Here is a 16,930-nt window from a genome sequence, read left to right as displayed (position 1 = left end):
GGAATAATTATAGATGTTACAGTTGTGGACATTAAGTTGATGTTGAATTTAATTATGGCAGCAAGACTTTTGATAGCTTAGTACTGAAAGAGGAACTGCCGACTACAGAAGAGTGGATTTTAAAGTTTTCCGACCTGGCTGAGGTGGCGAAGATTTTGGTCAATTTGAAAGATTATTTGTAAGAATGTTATATTATGGAATGGAGAAAATGGATTGAGTTTATCTAGAATAAGTATAGGGTTAAGAAGTATTATGTAGTATCTGAATAACTCTTTTTTTTCCTTCTCTTTGTATCTTGGGTTTTTTTTGTTTTTTGTTTTTGTTTTTTTTTTTGTTTTTTTATATATATTTAATATTACTAAGGATTGTTTTATCCTATATAAGCTAGAGAGTGATAGATTTCAGAGTTTATGGTTGTTAGCATATGGTTGTTTATGTTTGCTTTTTTTATATATATATACCTTGTATTTAGCTCTGGGAAGTGGGGGGGAAGGGGGGAGGGGGGAGAGGAAGGGGGGGAGGGAGAAGGGAGGGGGAGGGGGGATTTGTAAGGGGGAAAATTGTATGTTAAAACTTTTTAATAAAAAAAAAAGTTAAATAGGCAGGGCGACAGTATACAGCCTTGCCGGACTCCTTTTCCAATTTTGAACCAATCAGTGGTTCCGTGTCCAGTTCTCACTGTTGCTTCTTGACCCGCATATAGGTTTCTCAAGAGACAAATAAGATGGTCTGGTACTCCCATCTCTTTAAGAACTTGGCACAGTGTGTTGTGATCCACACAATCAAAGGCTTTGGCGTAGTCAATGAAGCAGATGTTTTTCTGGAACTCTCTAGCTTTCTCCATGATCCAGTGTATGTTCTGCTTCTTTGAAATCCTTCCTGTACTTCTAGTAGTTCTCGATCCACATACTGCTGGAATCTAGCTTGTAGGATTTTAAACATAACTTTACTAGCATGAGAAATGAGTGCAACGGTGCGATAGTTTGAACATTCTTTGGCACTGCCTTTCTTTGGAATTGGAATGTAAACTGATCTTTTCCAATCCTGTGGCCACTGTTGAGTTTTCCAAATTTGCTGGCAAATTGAGTGTAGCACTTTTAATGCATCGTCTTTTAAGATTTTGAATAGCTCAGCTGGAATACTGTCACCTCCACTAGCTTTGATGTTACTCAGCTTTTCTAAGGCCCACTTCATTTCACATTCTAGGATGTCTGGCTTGAGGTCAGTGACCACCTCATTGTGGTTATCAAGGATGTTAAGCTCATTCTTGTATAGTTCTTCTGTGTAATTTTGCCACCTCTTCTTAATCACTTCTGCCTCTGTTAGGTCCCTGCCATTTTGGTCATGCCCATTTTTTCATGAAACGTTCCCTTCATCTCTCCAATTTTCTTGAAAAGATCTCTCTTCCTCCCTATTCTATTGTTTTCTTCTATTTCTTTGCATTGTTCATTTAAGAATGCATTCTTATCTCTTCTAGCTATTCATTGGAATTCTGCATTTTATCGGGCATATCTTTCTTTTTCTCCCTTGCCTTTCGATTCCCTCCTTTCCTCAGCTATTTGCAAAGCTTCCTCAGACAGCCATTTTGCTTTCTTGCATTTCTTTTTCTTTGGGATGGTTTTGGTTGCTACCTGTTGTGCAATGTTGCGAACCTCTGTCCATAGTTCTTCAGGCACTCTGTCTATCAGATCTAATTCCTTAAATCTATTTGTCACCTCTACTGTATATTGAACAGGGATATGATTTAATTCATACCTGACTGGCTTAGCGCTTTTCCCTACTTTCTTTAATTTAAGCCTAAACTTTCCAACAAGAAGCTCATGGTCTGAGCCACAGTCAGCTCCTGGTCTTGTTTTTACTGACTGTATAGAGCTTCTCCATCTTTGGCTGCAGAGCATATAGTCAATCTGATTTCTGTGTTGACCGTCTGGTGATGTCCATGTGTAGAACCGTCTCTTCGGTTGTTGGGAAAGAGTTTTTGCTATGACCATCATATTCTCTTGACAAAATTCTATCAGCCTGTGCCCTGCTTCATTTTGTACTCCAAGGCCAATCTTGCCTGATATTCCAGTTATCTTTTGGCTTCCTACTTTAGCATTCCAATCTCCCATGATGATAAGGACATCATTTTGGGGTGTTAGTTCTATAAGGTGCTGTAGGGCCTCATAGAACCGGTTAATTTCATCCTCTTCAGCACTGGTGGTTGGGGCATAGACTTGGACTACTGTGATATTGAATGGTTTGCCTTGGATTCGAACTGAGATCATTCTGTCATTTTGGGCATTGTATCCCAGTATTGCTTTTCCTACTCTTTTATTGACTATGAAGGCTACTCCATTTCTTCTGAGGGATTGTTGCCCGCAGTAGTATACCTGATGGTCATCTGAATTAAATTCACCCATTCCTGTCCATTTTAGTTCACTGATTCCTAAGATATCGATGTTCAGTCTTGTCATCTCTTGTTTGACCACGTCCAGCTTTCCTTGATTCATGGATCTTATATTCCAGGTTCCTATGGAGAAAAAAATCTTTACAGCATTGGACTTTCCTTTCACCACCAGACACATCCACAGCTGAGCGTCCTTTTGGCTTTGGGCCAGTCGCTTCATTCTTTCTGGCGCTACTAGTACTAGCCCTCTGCTCTTCCCCAGTAGCATATTAGACACCTTCCGACTTGAGGGGCTCATCTTCCAGCATCGTATCATTTTGCCTTTTGGTACTGTCCATAGGGTTTTCATGGCAAAGATACTGGAGTGGGTTGCCATTTCCTTCTCCAGTGGATCACGTTTTGTCAGAACTCTCTGCTATGACCTGTCCGTCTTGGGTGGCCCTGCACGGCATAGCTCATAGCTTCATTGAATTACGCAAGCCCCTTCGCCACGACAGGCAGTAATCCATGAAGGGGAGTCAGATGACTAATATGAAGAAATTATGACTGATTAGAATTGGATTGAATATAAAGGAATATAAGGGAACAAAAATTATAAAAATAGGATGTATGCTGAACTAATGAGATGATGGTGATGAGAATAATATAAGCTGAAAAAATGTATATATAGAGATTATTATTTGTATAAATACAAAAAAGGCCTATACCTAATCATTTATATATTGAAAATATATATAATTAATATTATATATTAAGAATTATATTTTGGCTAAGGTTGAGGAAGAAAAATACAAATGGGAGAAGGGAAGATCAAAGAAATGTATCATCAATTAATATATTAATTATAAAATTATCAAATTTAATCATTATTGACTGCCTTCGCCCAGGTTCGCCTGGTGTGCCACTTGCGCCAGTTGCGGCCCTATCTAGACCGGGATGCCTTATGTACGGTCACTCACGCGCTCGTGACCTCTCGTCTGGACTACTGCAACGCTCTCTACATGGGGCTGCCCTTGAGGACCACTCGGAGGCTCCAACTGGTACAGAATGCAGCCGCGAGAGTTGTGTTGGGAGTCTCCCGATACTCCCATGTTACACCTCTGCTCCATGAGCTGCATTGGTTGCCAGTTGTCTTCCGGGTGAGATTCAAGGTACTGGTAATGGTGTTTAAGGCCCTACATGGCATGGGTCCGGAGTACCTTAGGGAACACCTGCTGCTGGCATCAACTTCCCTCCGCCCTGTGCATTCCCACAGAGAGGGCCTCCTCAGGGTGCCACCGATCAGAGAATGTCGATTGGTGGCCCCCAGGGGGAGGTCCTTCTCTGTGGGCGCCCCAGAGCTATGGAATCGGTTACTGGTTGAGCTCCGGATGGTGCCTGACCTTCGCTCCTTCTGTCGCGATCTAAAGACATTCTTGTTTGAACAAGCCGGCCTGGCCTGATGGGGGATGGGTGGGGTTCTTTACTGTTTTTTAATATTTGTATTGTTTTTAGTGGGCACATGTTTAATCCTTTTTAACTTTTGTATTTTTGTATTTTTATATATTTGCCCTGTTCACCGCCCTGAGTCCTCCGGGAGAAGGGCGGTATATAAATAAAATTAATATTAATAATAATATTAATAATAATAATAATAATAATAATAATAATAATAATAATAATAATAATAATAATTACTGTCCTTTGTTTTTTTATTGTTAAAATATAAACCAAGACAACACACTACACACCAGGCACTGGAGATTTGTTATAGTTAAAAACCAATAAAAGTTCTATGAAAAATCAGAAAAATGGATAAAAAATTGAAATATTTTTCTTTAATGTGTGTATTGGCTGGTAGCAAAGTACAACAAAACATGAAGTAATGCTGGTTGTAGTGGAGCAAAGAATTACAGAGTCAACATATGCTTTGTTCCTGAGGCATTCAAAAGCATACTATTCTTAAAATAGTATTTATGATTGGACAGTTTTTGTCACAAACTCTTAACATTCAGGAAGTTGCTTTTTCAAGAGTGGGCCAAGTACTGATTCTTTTAAGGCCAATTGAGCCACTCTATCACAAAAAAGATGTGTTCACTCTTTGGAGTTGATATTTTTGTTCTTTAGAATCAAACTAATAGTAAACACTGAATTGCAATAATTCAATGGTTTATAATTTTAACATTCCTTTTCCAAAGCCCAGCAACTGAAGAGACAAAATAAACATAATTCACTCTGGATCCAAGTAAAAATAATTCAGCCTGGATTACAAAACTGGAACATTTCCACTTTTTCCTCATTCTGAAATTCCCCTGGGGTGGGAAGTAATAAACCCATTGCTTACTGGCAATTTTTTTCTTTAAATAACAAACATTTGAAGCATTAGCTAAGCTTCAGAAATAATTGAATTTTGATTAATTAATCTGACTTTGATTTGGATATTTGTCATGTCAGAATTAGCTCAACTTGATTTGAGATTCAGTCACATCTGAATCACGTCTATTACTATATAGTTTTGGAAGTCTAAGAGAGTAAGAATAGGAGGGGGTGAGGCAGATTTTATCATACAGCAAGTGTTATCTCAGCCACCCACATTCCAGATGACAAACTATATCAGAGGTGACTTTAAAACACAGCTTGTTATAGAATCTAGAGACCTGTTTCTGTTTTTTTTTAAAAAAAAATAAATTTTATTATATACTTAAAGTAGCTTTATGAGAACAGATGGCATGGAGCATTGATGTAATTATGTGTATTTGTCACAGCACAATACAGTAAATTTAATAAAGTCAGTTTGGGAAGTGAAGTGATTTTAAGTTGGCTAAATGAGTTCTCTCATGAGGAAATGAATTTATATTAACATTTTCTAGATGTACATTTAAAGGCTTGTTTTTTATTTGTTCTTTCAACAATCCACTGCTATAATGCAGGAATTTACTAAATAAAAGGAATCTCAAGCGTTTCCCCTGGAAAGCTCTAGAGAAATGGAGATGAAGCAAATTTGGTAGTACAGATAATCTTCAACTTACAATTATTCATTTAGTGGCCGATTGAAGCTACAGCGGCACTGACCATTTTTCATCCTATCAACTATTGCAGCATTTCCATGATAATATGATCAAAGTTTGGACACTTGGCAATTTGTTCATATTTATAATGGGTAGTACCCCTGGGTCACGTGAACAACTTTTGTGACCTTCTGACAAAATTAATGGGGAAGCCAGATTCACTTTAAAACTGTGTTATTAACTTAACTATCTCAGTAATCCACTTAACACCTGTGGCAAGAAAGGTTGTAAAATAGGAGAACAACTGAACAATTAACTGTCTTGCTTAGTAACAGAAATTTTGGGGTCAATTGTGGTTGAGCCCTTTATCATATTCAAGGAAGAGAAAGAGAAGGAAGGAGGCATAGCATTTTCTAGAAACTTCCTATTGAAATTAACTCAGATACTTACTACGACTGCTTTAAATTTTATTTACTTTTAAAAATTGTCTTCCATTTTTCTATTCTGAAATGATAGTCAAGGTAGATTAATTTCAAAGTCAAATAAAGTTGCCATGGTGAAACTGCGCCCACCCCACTGCCGGCAATGAAAAAAAAGTTGTGATACATTGCGATATGTCACATGATGTTGCGAGTTTGGCACCCCTCCTTTAGAAGTTCAGTGTGACTGCTTTGAGATCCTTCTGAGATCTTCCGAACATGTGTGCATCTTTGTATCACTTGTCAAGCAAAACGTAATATATATGGGCTTTAAATACAAAATGAAATTATATTCTGCTACATAACAATTTATAAGGATGCAAATTAACACATTAAAATAGGCTTCCACCATTTTTACAGTCAAGTAATAAAAATAAAAATAACTAATTACTGCAATAAAACAAACCTAAGTATAGTAAACTATCTTAAAACAAAACAATAAAACAAGCCTTCTGAATGAAGTTTGTTTAATTTCATTTTATGATGTGTGAGAATTTAATACATAAATATCCCAAAAGACTTTCCACCATGAATGTGGGAAGATAATGTCTTGTCCTGACAAATACTAACAGTGACAACTGTGATTTACTGAGGCAACTCCTAGACATTCTAAAAGCATATTAGCTGTGCCTCTGCTTTCAAAGAGCACATTTCAGCAGTATAGGCCACTTCAATGACAAATTACTGTACCTACCAGAATCTAGTGAAAACAACTGGACAGAAGATGCCCAAGGGCCCAAACTATTGTGATAATATAGTTTTCATAATAATCCCTCACATATGGTGGCTTCCAAAAGGCATAAAAATTTCTGCTGTGCTTTGAAGGCAGAAAAAGAAGGTAACATTATGATTGTGTTAGCTGAGTCATATTTTCATATTTACAGTGGTTACAAATGGCCTCTGGAATTAAGCCTGACCTCACAGAGAAAATCCTGTTCTTGGAGGATTGGAAGAAGAGGAATAATGTTTTCACCAGGATTTAAATGCCAAGAATATCCTATTACATGTAAACCATTGTTCTAAGATAATATTTTCATGTTTATTTATCTCTAGTGACATGAACAAAGCAAATGTTAACTTTATTTATGATGGATTTGAACAAAATGAAATCAGAATTCAGCTAAATTCTATGCCTACAATTTTTGTCTATGGCATTTACTTCTCTATGTGACCTCATTATCTCTGATTATACATTTTAAATAACAGAGTAATTACAATACTCCTCATCTACCAAAGGTAATTGGGCCTGGCAACTCCATTGTTAAGCAATGCAATTGTAAGGTGTAATGTCACCACTATGCCACCTACAATAATAATTCTGGCAATCCATGTTGCTTTTGTTACATTAATCTCACATGTTCATAGCATTCTGTGGTCATGTGATCACCATTTGTGACCTCTTGCTGGCTTTCCCATTGACCTTTTGTCAAAAGTTGGCAGTGCGCTTATAAATGGTGATCATGTATTCACTGAATGCTGTAATGTCATAATTCAAAGTCATTGTGTAACTGCAAGGACACTGCTGTGACCACAACTATGAGGACCTGTTGATTTTTTAAAAAATAAATTTAGCTCTTAATACATTATTTTTGTCCCATTAAACTGGCAATTTTTAAAGCATTCTTATTTCTCTCACATTGTGAAATGTATTACTTGTTAAGTAAAGTTATAAAGTCTGACGAAGTGCTTCACAATTATTAGGAGTCCAAGTGTAGTCCTTTTAAAAACATTTTTTTCAAGGCTTTGTAAGAGCTTATGAAAACACATTCAATGAGTCAGTTGTGACTTTTAGGAATCTGTCTGGATTATAGTAGAAACAGCATAACAAATCTAAATTACACCATGCTACATAATTGTTGAAAATAGATGATCCAAACATTATCGTTTGGATTTTTACTGAATACCCAAGCAAAATCCAATACATAGTGCTAATACCTAAACCTTTGGTTGAAATGGGTTCTTATGAAACACCGTTCATTCAAAACAAGCTATTGTTAATAGTTAATATGAAATGTTTTATACTTTGATTGTATAGTACCGATTTTCCTTGCTACTAAAAGATCCTTGCTCAACTGAGAAATCTGTGGGATCATAAAGAGCAAAATATACTGAAATAATAGGTAAAATTAAAATATCTATGCATCTTTAGGCATGACCCATGCAGGCCAAAGTAATTAATTTTTACTGCCCAATTTTTGTGTGTCTATTTCTCCCTTCATTATATATTTTTTCTTCAATCACACCGTGTGTGTGTGTCTATCATCTATCTGCAGTACATATACAATATACTGTATGCATGCATGCATGCATACATGCATACTTACATTCCCAGAATTGATACATTTACAAAAAGTTAATTTATTTCATATAAAAATATAACAGCTAGTATAAACCTCTAGCTTTGTGTTTTAAAAAACCCATCATTATCTAAATGTTTAGATTTTGCATTTTTGTCTATCTGTCGAGTCCTTCTCAAAGACATGATATAAGCAGGTGTGGTTTAATAATACTAAAGTATTGTCAAGGGATGTAAGCTATCCAAAGTAAAGCTGCCTTTTGCAATTGATTGATGGTAATTTAGTCAATGCTGATAGTGTTCAAGTAGTACTCCAGATATTTTGAGATTACATCAAGGTTCCTATTACTATTGGTACTATCTTTCCTTTCTTTTGCCACAATCATTTTACTTATATTTGCAAGTATCTGTTGTGTGATTTTCTCTAGTTCTTTTTCTTTTAATTCTGATTTTCCCAGGTAATGTCACATCAACTGCAGACTTTTTTTTGACTTTCATATAGACAGTTATTAAGTCTGAGGTGTTAAGTGGCAGGTTCTTATCTGTTTGAATTCAAAAGTCTCAGAACACTTTAGCTTCTTCATTTTCTATTATTTTATATCTTTTGTGGTACCACCAGTTCTTACTTGGTATTTCTTAAATATATTCAAATGCGCCACTGTTGCTATTTTGTTATACTATTGTTTGTAGTCAATATTGGTCACCTTCTTGCAGCACCTAAGAAAGTAGTCCACTGTTTGTTCTGCTTCCTTTCATAAGTGGCATTTGCTATCTATTGCTGTCTTCTCAATGCTGGCTTTCTACTGTATGCGCTTCTTCTTAAGGCTTGATCTTGTGTGATCAGAATTATCCCCACTATCTCTTTCTTCAAACTTTTTGCTCTTATCCATTGCCATTTGCTGTTATTTACTTTCTCTATTTATTTGTATGTACTGGCCATGTAATACTTTATCTTACCATGCCTCTTTTCTTCCTTTGTTCTTGTAGTTAGTGATATTCAGTAAACCTTCCTGGTGTACTAGCTTCAGTGCATTTTCACTGTCCTTTAGATGTTCTTCCAATGCCCTTTTTTCTTCTTCAACTACTTGATATACTTGTAACATTCCATGCCCACTTATTTTTCTTAGTAAGTAGAGCCTATCAACATCACTGTGTGTATGAAGGGCATGATTCATTGTCATTATTTTCTGGTCTTTCTTATCCAGGTTTTTCATTGTTTGACTCCAGTCCATTACTACAGTTGTATATCTAATGACTGGAATTGCCCAGGTGTTAGCTGCCTTGATATTTCCTCCACTGAGTTACAGTGCTAAGATTTTCTTCAGTCTCATGATAAATTTATTTCTAATCTTCTTCTTCACTTCAGTGTACTTGATATTCTCAGTTTGAAGGATGCTTAAGTATTTGTAATGCCTGCCTTCACCCAGAGTCTGGATATTATTTCCATAGGGCATCTGGATCCCTTCCGTTTTCACTATTTTTCCCAGTGACAATGGCATATTTGTTTAGCTCAAACTCCATTGCAAAATGCTGGCTGCATATACAGCAATTATTATTATTATTATTAAGGTTTGTTGCATAATTGGCTACAGTAGATGTTTAGAAAGGATTTGACATTTTTATCTACTTGTTGAAATTAAAATAATAGCCACTTATCTATGAATATTTATACAAATTAAGATCTGAAAATTTAAAAAATACTTTCAGTTAAGAGGCTTACTCTATAGCATCTCTTCAATCCTGGGTTAACAGCGTTTTGTTATGATGTGGAGTTTTTTCATACTCAGAGCACTTAAGAATGTATATGAAACATTTAACTGCAAGTCCTAAAATTAATATTTATCTCTGATCATGTGGTAAAGGAGATATCCTGGAAAGACAAAGCACATTAAAGGAGATGCAAGCATACTTTCCTAAATTACCTTTGCATCTAAACATTGTACAGCTTAACATTTTATTTCCTTGGGTCTTCTAAAGTGCATAAATGGCTATTTATAGTTAACATAATAGAAATTCTAACAACTAAAAATAATAATAATCACAATTAGTGATAGCTTTTTACCATGATCACCATTATATGCATGCACATTTCATGTTTAATGAAATTTCAAGGTCAAGTAGATCAGTGTTAGATTCTTGTAGGTAAAAATCCAACATTTAAAATATTATTCTATTGTTTTGCTTTTTTCTATTTTAGCCTTTAAAAAAATCAAATGTCATTTGCAACTTTTCTAACATCTGATATTTGATAAAATGTTGTAAACATAATATAAACAAATATATATATACATTTGCCTTGCCTTCCAGCTAATATAAGAGAGAAAGAACCCCGTGGCTCAGGAGGTTAAAACACTGCCTGATATATAATCAGCCCGGGTTCGAATCTCAGATAAAGGGTATGACTAACTGATGAGAACATAAAAAGTTCGAAATGATCATCTTAGCCTCCCAAATTCTTTATTAGCAATTTGAATAATTTGCATATATATATATATATATATATATATATATATATATATATATATATATATATATATATATATCAAACATATGCAAACAAATATGAACTCTAACCTTAATGTTATTATTGCTGATTAGTCTCTAGTATAATTATTTTTATTTGTTTAAATTTCATACAAGTTTGCTGCATGTAATTTAATATCTATATTACATAATTATAATATTATAGTATATCCCTTGTAAAAGGCCTGAGATTGTAATACATTTTATTTAGTTCAACTTTTCAAAATATTGTCTTGGTTGGACGAATTTTTAAGAATAGAATGAAGTATGCAAACATATACTCTTCAAGGCTGCCATCTGTTCTGTGATGAAATCTATTTTGATAGATTACACCATTTTGTTTCTGATAGAATCTCTGATTAATTTGTTATATTTTTATAACTGTTCCTCCTGTCAGAGCTCCTTTTTCATCTATCTGCATTAGTGTGAACACTTCTGGGGACTTATTTGGATTTTTTTTTCTTTTGTCACTAAAGCAGGGGTCCCCAACCCCAGTCGTGGACCAGTACTGGGCTGCAGCATGCCAGCAACTGGTCCGCACAAATAAGCAAAGCCCCATCCGTGAGATGCAGGCAGCACACAAAACCACACATCCTCTGGCCCTCGGAAAAACCTCCCTCCCCGAAACTGGTCCCTGGTGCCCAAAAGGTTGGGGCCCTCTGCACAAAAGAATCAAAAGTTAATCTCTGCAGCTGGAATTTAATAGCAGTTTTAGAAAGTAAAAGTGAAAATTCTAATGCACTTTTACACTGATAAGTAAACATTTAAAATAAAGATGTTATTTGCTTAAATCACTATAATTAAGCACATTTTCCAATTTTATTAAGGAACATTTGAAAGCTAGTCACTGTACAACAGTATAGAATCAAACGTCTTTTCCATGGATGTTTTGAATCCTGACTTTGCATGATCAAATAGATACAGCGTTCTTAATTTGAAAAAAGTGTTTGGTATTTGGGGGATTTCTGCAAATATGTTTAAAATATGTATTTGTTTTAGGTAACTGCAGTCTAGTCATATAGGGGTTATTGGATGTAATCAATTGTTCTCTACTCTGAGGGAAAAAGCAGAAATGATTTTAAAAGAAGAAAGATAAAGTGTTTGGATAACACAAGTATATTTGAATATGAATAACCTACATCAAATTTTAGGAACAGTGAATGTTAAGACTGATATTATTGGTTCATAAATTCAAAAAATCCAAATCACTTATTCCATTAAGGTACAAATGCTGTACAGAAATAGAAAGCTATCCCCAGTTGTGGATGCAATCCAACCACTATGTGTGAGAACAAAGAGAGTTGGTTGCTGCATTAGCATACTTCCTTGTGGGATGAGACATCCCAGTACAGATGTTGGAGATGACATTTTCTCAAAGCCTTATCTAAGAATTGGATGAATTCTACAGTCAGCATGTGGCTACAATTTACAGATGTGAATCTTAGTCATTTCTGTACTGATTCTAAATGGTGAGAAGTTTTAAGATTCATCCCAGCATATGAAGAGATCTAGACTGGAGAAAGTGAGGCTAAATAATGGTCTTCACTTCCACCCTCACAACTGGAAACTGAAAAACAATTGCAGAACTTAGTCTTTTATATCATGCATTATTATTTTTCTGTCTTTTGTTCTGTACAAAAAATGTAATTCATCTCTTAGGTATGTTGGCCCATAGCCCTTACTTCTAATAATATCAGTTAGGCTTAGCCTGATAATACGTTTGTGGAAAACTGATTCTAGATTTTGGCAAGGGTCTGTTCTCCGAGCTTGTTTAGTTTCATTACCAAACTATGTAGCATCTTCAGTGGGGGTTTTGGGTGAAGTGCCTTGTGTCAAACATGCTTTAAGCATATGTATATTTATGCATGCACATGGCCAAAGCTGAGAAGAAGTTATGATTGTGAGACACATTTTTTGATAGAATTGAAAGGAGATGTTGGGAAAAATTGGACATGGAAGAAAAATAAAGAATGGGGAAAACAAAATGGAATTTAGAACTGCTGGAAGAGAAAGTACAACTCCTGCATGAAAATGTGTTAATCTCCCAATATAATGAATTGGGAAATTTATATAAGTGCTGTTGTTCTATCTATTTTGCACATATGTGCAATGTCAAAAAACAGCACAATGCTGCTTTTATCATTTGGCCCTTCTTTCACTCTCTGCAGAAACCACTTCTTTGAAATAAGGGAATTCTGGAATTGAAATACATGCAATACATGATAGAATTCAAGGGAAAAATAATAGAATCATAGATTTGGAAGGGACATAATAGCTCATGAAATCCAACTCTTTGCACACAGCAGGATTTACTGTACCATCTGTCTGAAAACCTCTGGTATAGGGAAAGAACTGACTCCCTATGGCCACCAATTCTTTCCAAAGTCTAATATGTATCTACATCTCTGAAGTTTCATCCCATTTGTTCTGGTCAAGCCCTCTGGAATAACTGGAATAAGTGGAAACCTTCTATAGTGAGGCAGTCCTTATGATATTTGAAGATATATATTCCCTCTCTTTTTCCCCCCTGAAAACTAAAAGTAACTGTCTTTTATCAATTTCTTATAGGCCAGGAGTTTCAGTTCTTACAGCCTTTCTTGATGGCCTTTCTCAATATTTGCTCTAGTTTATCAATGTATTTTTTAAAAAACTGGAGTGATTTAAAATAATTTTAAAAAATCATAAATGTAGTGAAAATATTAGAAACTAGCAAGGTTGCAGTTACAGATGGTATAACTGGGGCATCTTAAAATATGAATATGATTTGCTTATGTAATCACTTGTGTGACTTGTTTAATGTATGAGACAAGATAGCATCTGTCTCTGACAAATGGAATTTGTTTTTGTTATTGTTTCTGTCCAAAGGGAAAAGTAGCAAGACTGAACGCAAAAACTGTATTTGTGGGTTAAGGCAAGGAGGTTAGTAGAATTTTGAAAGGTTATGGAATGTACAATAAACCAACTTAATATAGTGCAGTTCAGTTTTATGTTGGGCAGGGACCAAATAGTTGTTTCAGGAAGTTATTGATAAATGAATGAATGCAAGAGAGAAAGTTGGTTTTATAATGTAAACCGAGAAAGTATGCATGATAAGGTGCATATTACAGAATGTCTTGTACAATTTAATTATTTAAATTATAGAAGTAAAAGCATGCATGCAAGAGAATAAATAGCATTCCTAGTGAATTCTTCAACAATAAGCAGGAAGGAAAGAAAAGATATATGACAATCCCTTGGTTGTTTCAGGCATTTATAGTTAAATGTATAAAAATACGTGTGATGCCTTTAGGAACTAACTGATTAGGGACCTGACTATATTTGTGTTTTTCAATGCAGATGTTATTGGCTGATTACATGATGCAATCAGAAGACTGGATCTGAAAATCTCTAAGGATTTTCCGTGCTCCTTTTTAAAATGAACATGAAACCACTGAGTGAGATCATTTGACCCCATAGGATGAGATATCATCAGTGGGCTGGTGATGCACACATCTCTATCCTTGGTGATCCTGATAGTCATCTGGCAATGAAAACAAATAAAATAAAGTCTCTGCCTGGCTCTGAACCATTTATGTTGTAAAATTGCTTCTGTAGTTAGTTGTTTTAAAGTGTAAATACTGATTTATTTAGGTTTTGTTACTAGTTATGTAACAAAGGCAGCCATTTTTCTTGGGTAAATAACTTGTACAAAGGACTTACATACTTTTTTTGTGGTGAGTAATCTTTTAGGAGTGTGCCTCACTTTTTTCATTTTTCTATAGGACAACTGTACTTTGAAACATGCATAAATGAAGTTTCCTATTCCTCTTGCAAAATGATTTATTGCTGTCAGACTGTAATCTAATTTCAGATGAGCTCACCTCTCTGCCTTGAACTTCCTACTGCTCTCCATGGGAAAACACACGTTTTCAAACACACTAGGAATATTATACAGAAATTTTTGTTTCTTCAACCAATTGGTGTAGAAGTCATTAAGAGGGATACCCTCAAAAGCACATTTTTTGTGCAAAAGAATCACAACAAAAATTACTTGTACCAGAACTTGGTCTGGTCTGGGTAAACAATACATTCTTACAAGCTTTTACACTAAATTAAAGCTTTGGAGGCAGCTATGGCTAGACAAACTATTTATTTTTCTGTAACATATGTTCAGCTGCCAACAATCAATAATTTTTTAGTTTTCTCATTTACTATTTTACTGATAAGTACTTCTTCTATACTCATGATTATCACATACATCCCAATATCATATTTTAAATTTCAAATGTTATTAAATCTTCGAAGAAAGTTCTAAGAGATGTTGATAAATTTACATATTTTAAACTCCCTTGCTTGTAATGTTTTAAATTAGTTACAATGTGTTTATTTAAGTTTCTGCTATGTTACCATTTTGCTTGTAGCTTTTTTATTTTACCCTTGGCAGGTATTCCTATATTCCAAAGATTTAAATCTGCTTTCTATACACATTTAATCAAATAAATATTTCATTCAACAGTTTATGAACCATCTTGTATACAGAGGTTGAGGTTGGGGGCTTCAGTTGCTAGACCGTTTTTTCTAGTGATTGAAATCCTTGCTATGAGGCATGATGGCTTGAAGTCTTGCTTAAACATCTAGAAATGCTTTTCTGTAATGGATTCTTGGAATTTTATATACAGTACTGATAAACAGCACGGTAGTTTGAAGGTTGGTCTATCATTCTGAATACAGAAACAATGATATCCAGAGCTCTCAAGTAAATTCTGTGCAAACTACTGTATAATATATTTCTTTCTGGCATTTTTGTGATCCCACTCAACACAATATATATTATGGGGGGGAAACAGGTAACTGAGTGACAAAATAATAAATAAAACTCTGCAGGTGGAAGCAGAGGCTGATCTTCTCTGGGCTCAGAAATGAAACATGGTCAGGAGCAGCTGAAGGAATTGAAGGTGATGTTAGTTTTTTTTAAAAAGTAGGTAATGGGAAATTCCTTCTGTATAGTACAAATCTTTCTCAATATCCTCAAGATATGTAGATTTTAACTTCCAGAATTCCGCAGTCCAGTTGCTTCTGGCAGCTGAAGTCCATATATCTTAAAATTTCCAAGACTGAGAAACACCACTATTGAATAGATGTGTCTAGCTCAATTCAGACATTATCTTTATCTTAGAATAAGCAGACAATACTGTTTTCTATAATAGAAGAATTATGCAATATAGCAGAGAATATTGATAGTAGACATTTTCCAAAGTTTAGGAATTTTATATACTAACCTGAAAAATGTCTTAGAAATTGGGGAAAAATTGATATAAGATGATCCTCAAATACATAAGTGACAGATGAACCATAGTTCATCTCTGTTACAATATATCATAGTAAATGAAATGCCAAATATAGAAAGAGGCAGGATTTTTACTCACTACTGCATAACCTTTTGAAATTATAATTATGAAGAATGAGCTATATGTACCTTCTCAATAAAAATTCCATGACTGATGTACTAGATATAGATTAAAAATAACATAGTAAAATATACTCTTAATAGTATTTTTATTTCCTGCTGAGATGGAAAGATCTAATGTGAGGCAGAAATTAGAATAATGCTCTTGAAAAAAAGAAAGAAAAAATGAGATTTTGTTTTTGAGAAATGAACATTTGCAGTTTTTGAGAATTCTGGAATATAAACAGTGAGGGAAAATGGTATGTTACATGCTATTAATAATGGTCACTCAGAGCAATATAGTATACGGAAATAAGAAAAATGTGAGGATCATGATAAATTATTATCTTACAAATCAATTATAAACATTTGTTTGACCAGTTTAACATAGTAATTACACAACACATACATGAACTCAGGATGTTTTTAGTTCTTCTAGAATCTAGGCTTATAGGATATATTTCTACTTATCAAAGCTTCTTATTGATACAATATTAATTCACTGAAAAATTAGAGGTTTAGAATTATACTATAATAGCTACTTAGATCATTGAAACTGTTGTTTGTTCTATAACAGAACAATTATGCACTCTAGTGAGTGAAATATTTAAGAGTTATGGAAACTGGAAAACTATATAACTAATTATTACTTCTGTGTTCCCAAGCTCAGTAATAATAAAATGCAACGGACATCTAACAATACAGTTAACATACATTTGTAGCTTGCTCCCTGTCAATCATAGTTACTGGGAGAGATGTGACCCAGTAAGAAAAGAGACCGGTTCACTGTGAGACCTGCTACTCACTCTCTTACAGTGTAACGGCCCCCCT

General features: G+C 34.7%; 1 protein-coding gene across 1 annotated transcript in view; it reads right to left on the bottom strand.

Annotated features, from left to right (window-relative positions):
- Positions 1-16,930, bottom strand: part of ARPP21 (cAMP regulated phosphoprotein 21) — a 148,119-nt gene that overhangs the window by 28,771 nt on the left and 102,418 nt on the right. The gene's annotated exons all lie outside the window — the stretch shown is intronic.

The sequence above is a fragment of the Vipera ursinii genome (assembly GCF_947247035.1).
Source record: "Vipera ursinii genome assembly, chromosome: Z".
Taxonomy (NCBI): Eukaryota; Metazoa; Chordata; class Lepidosauria; order Squamata; family Viperidae; genus Vipera; species Vipera ursinii.
Note: the sequence above shows the minus strand (reverse complement) of the source record. Positions and strands in the feature narration are given on the sequence as shown.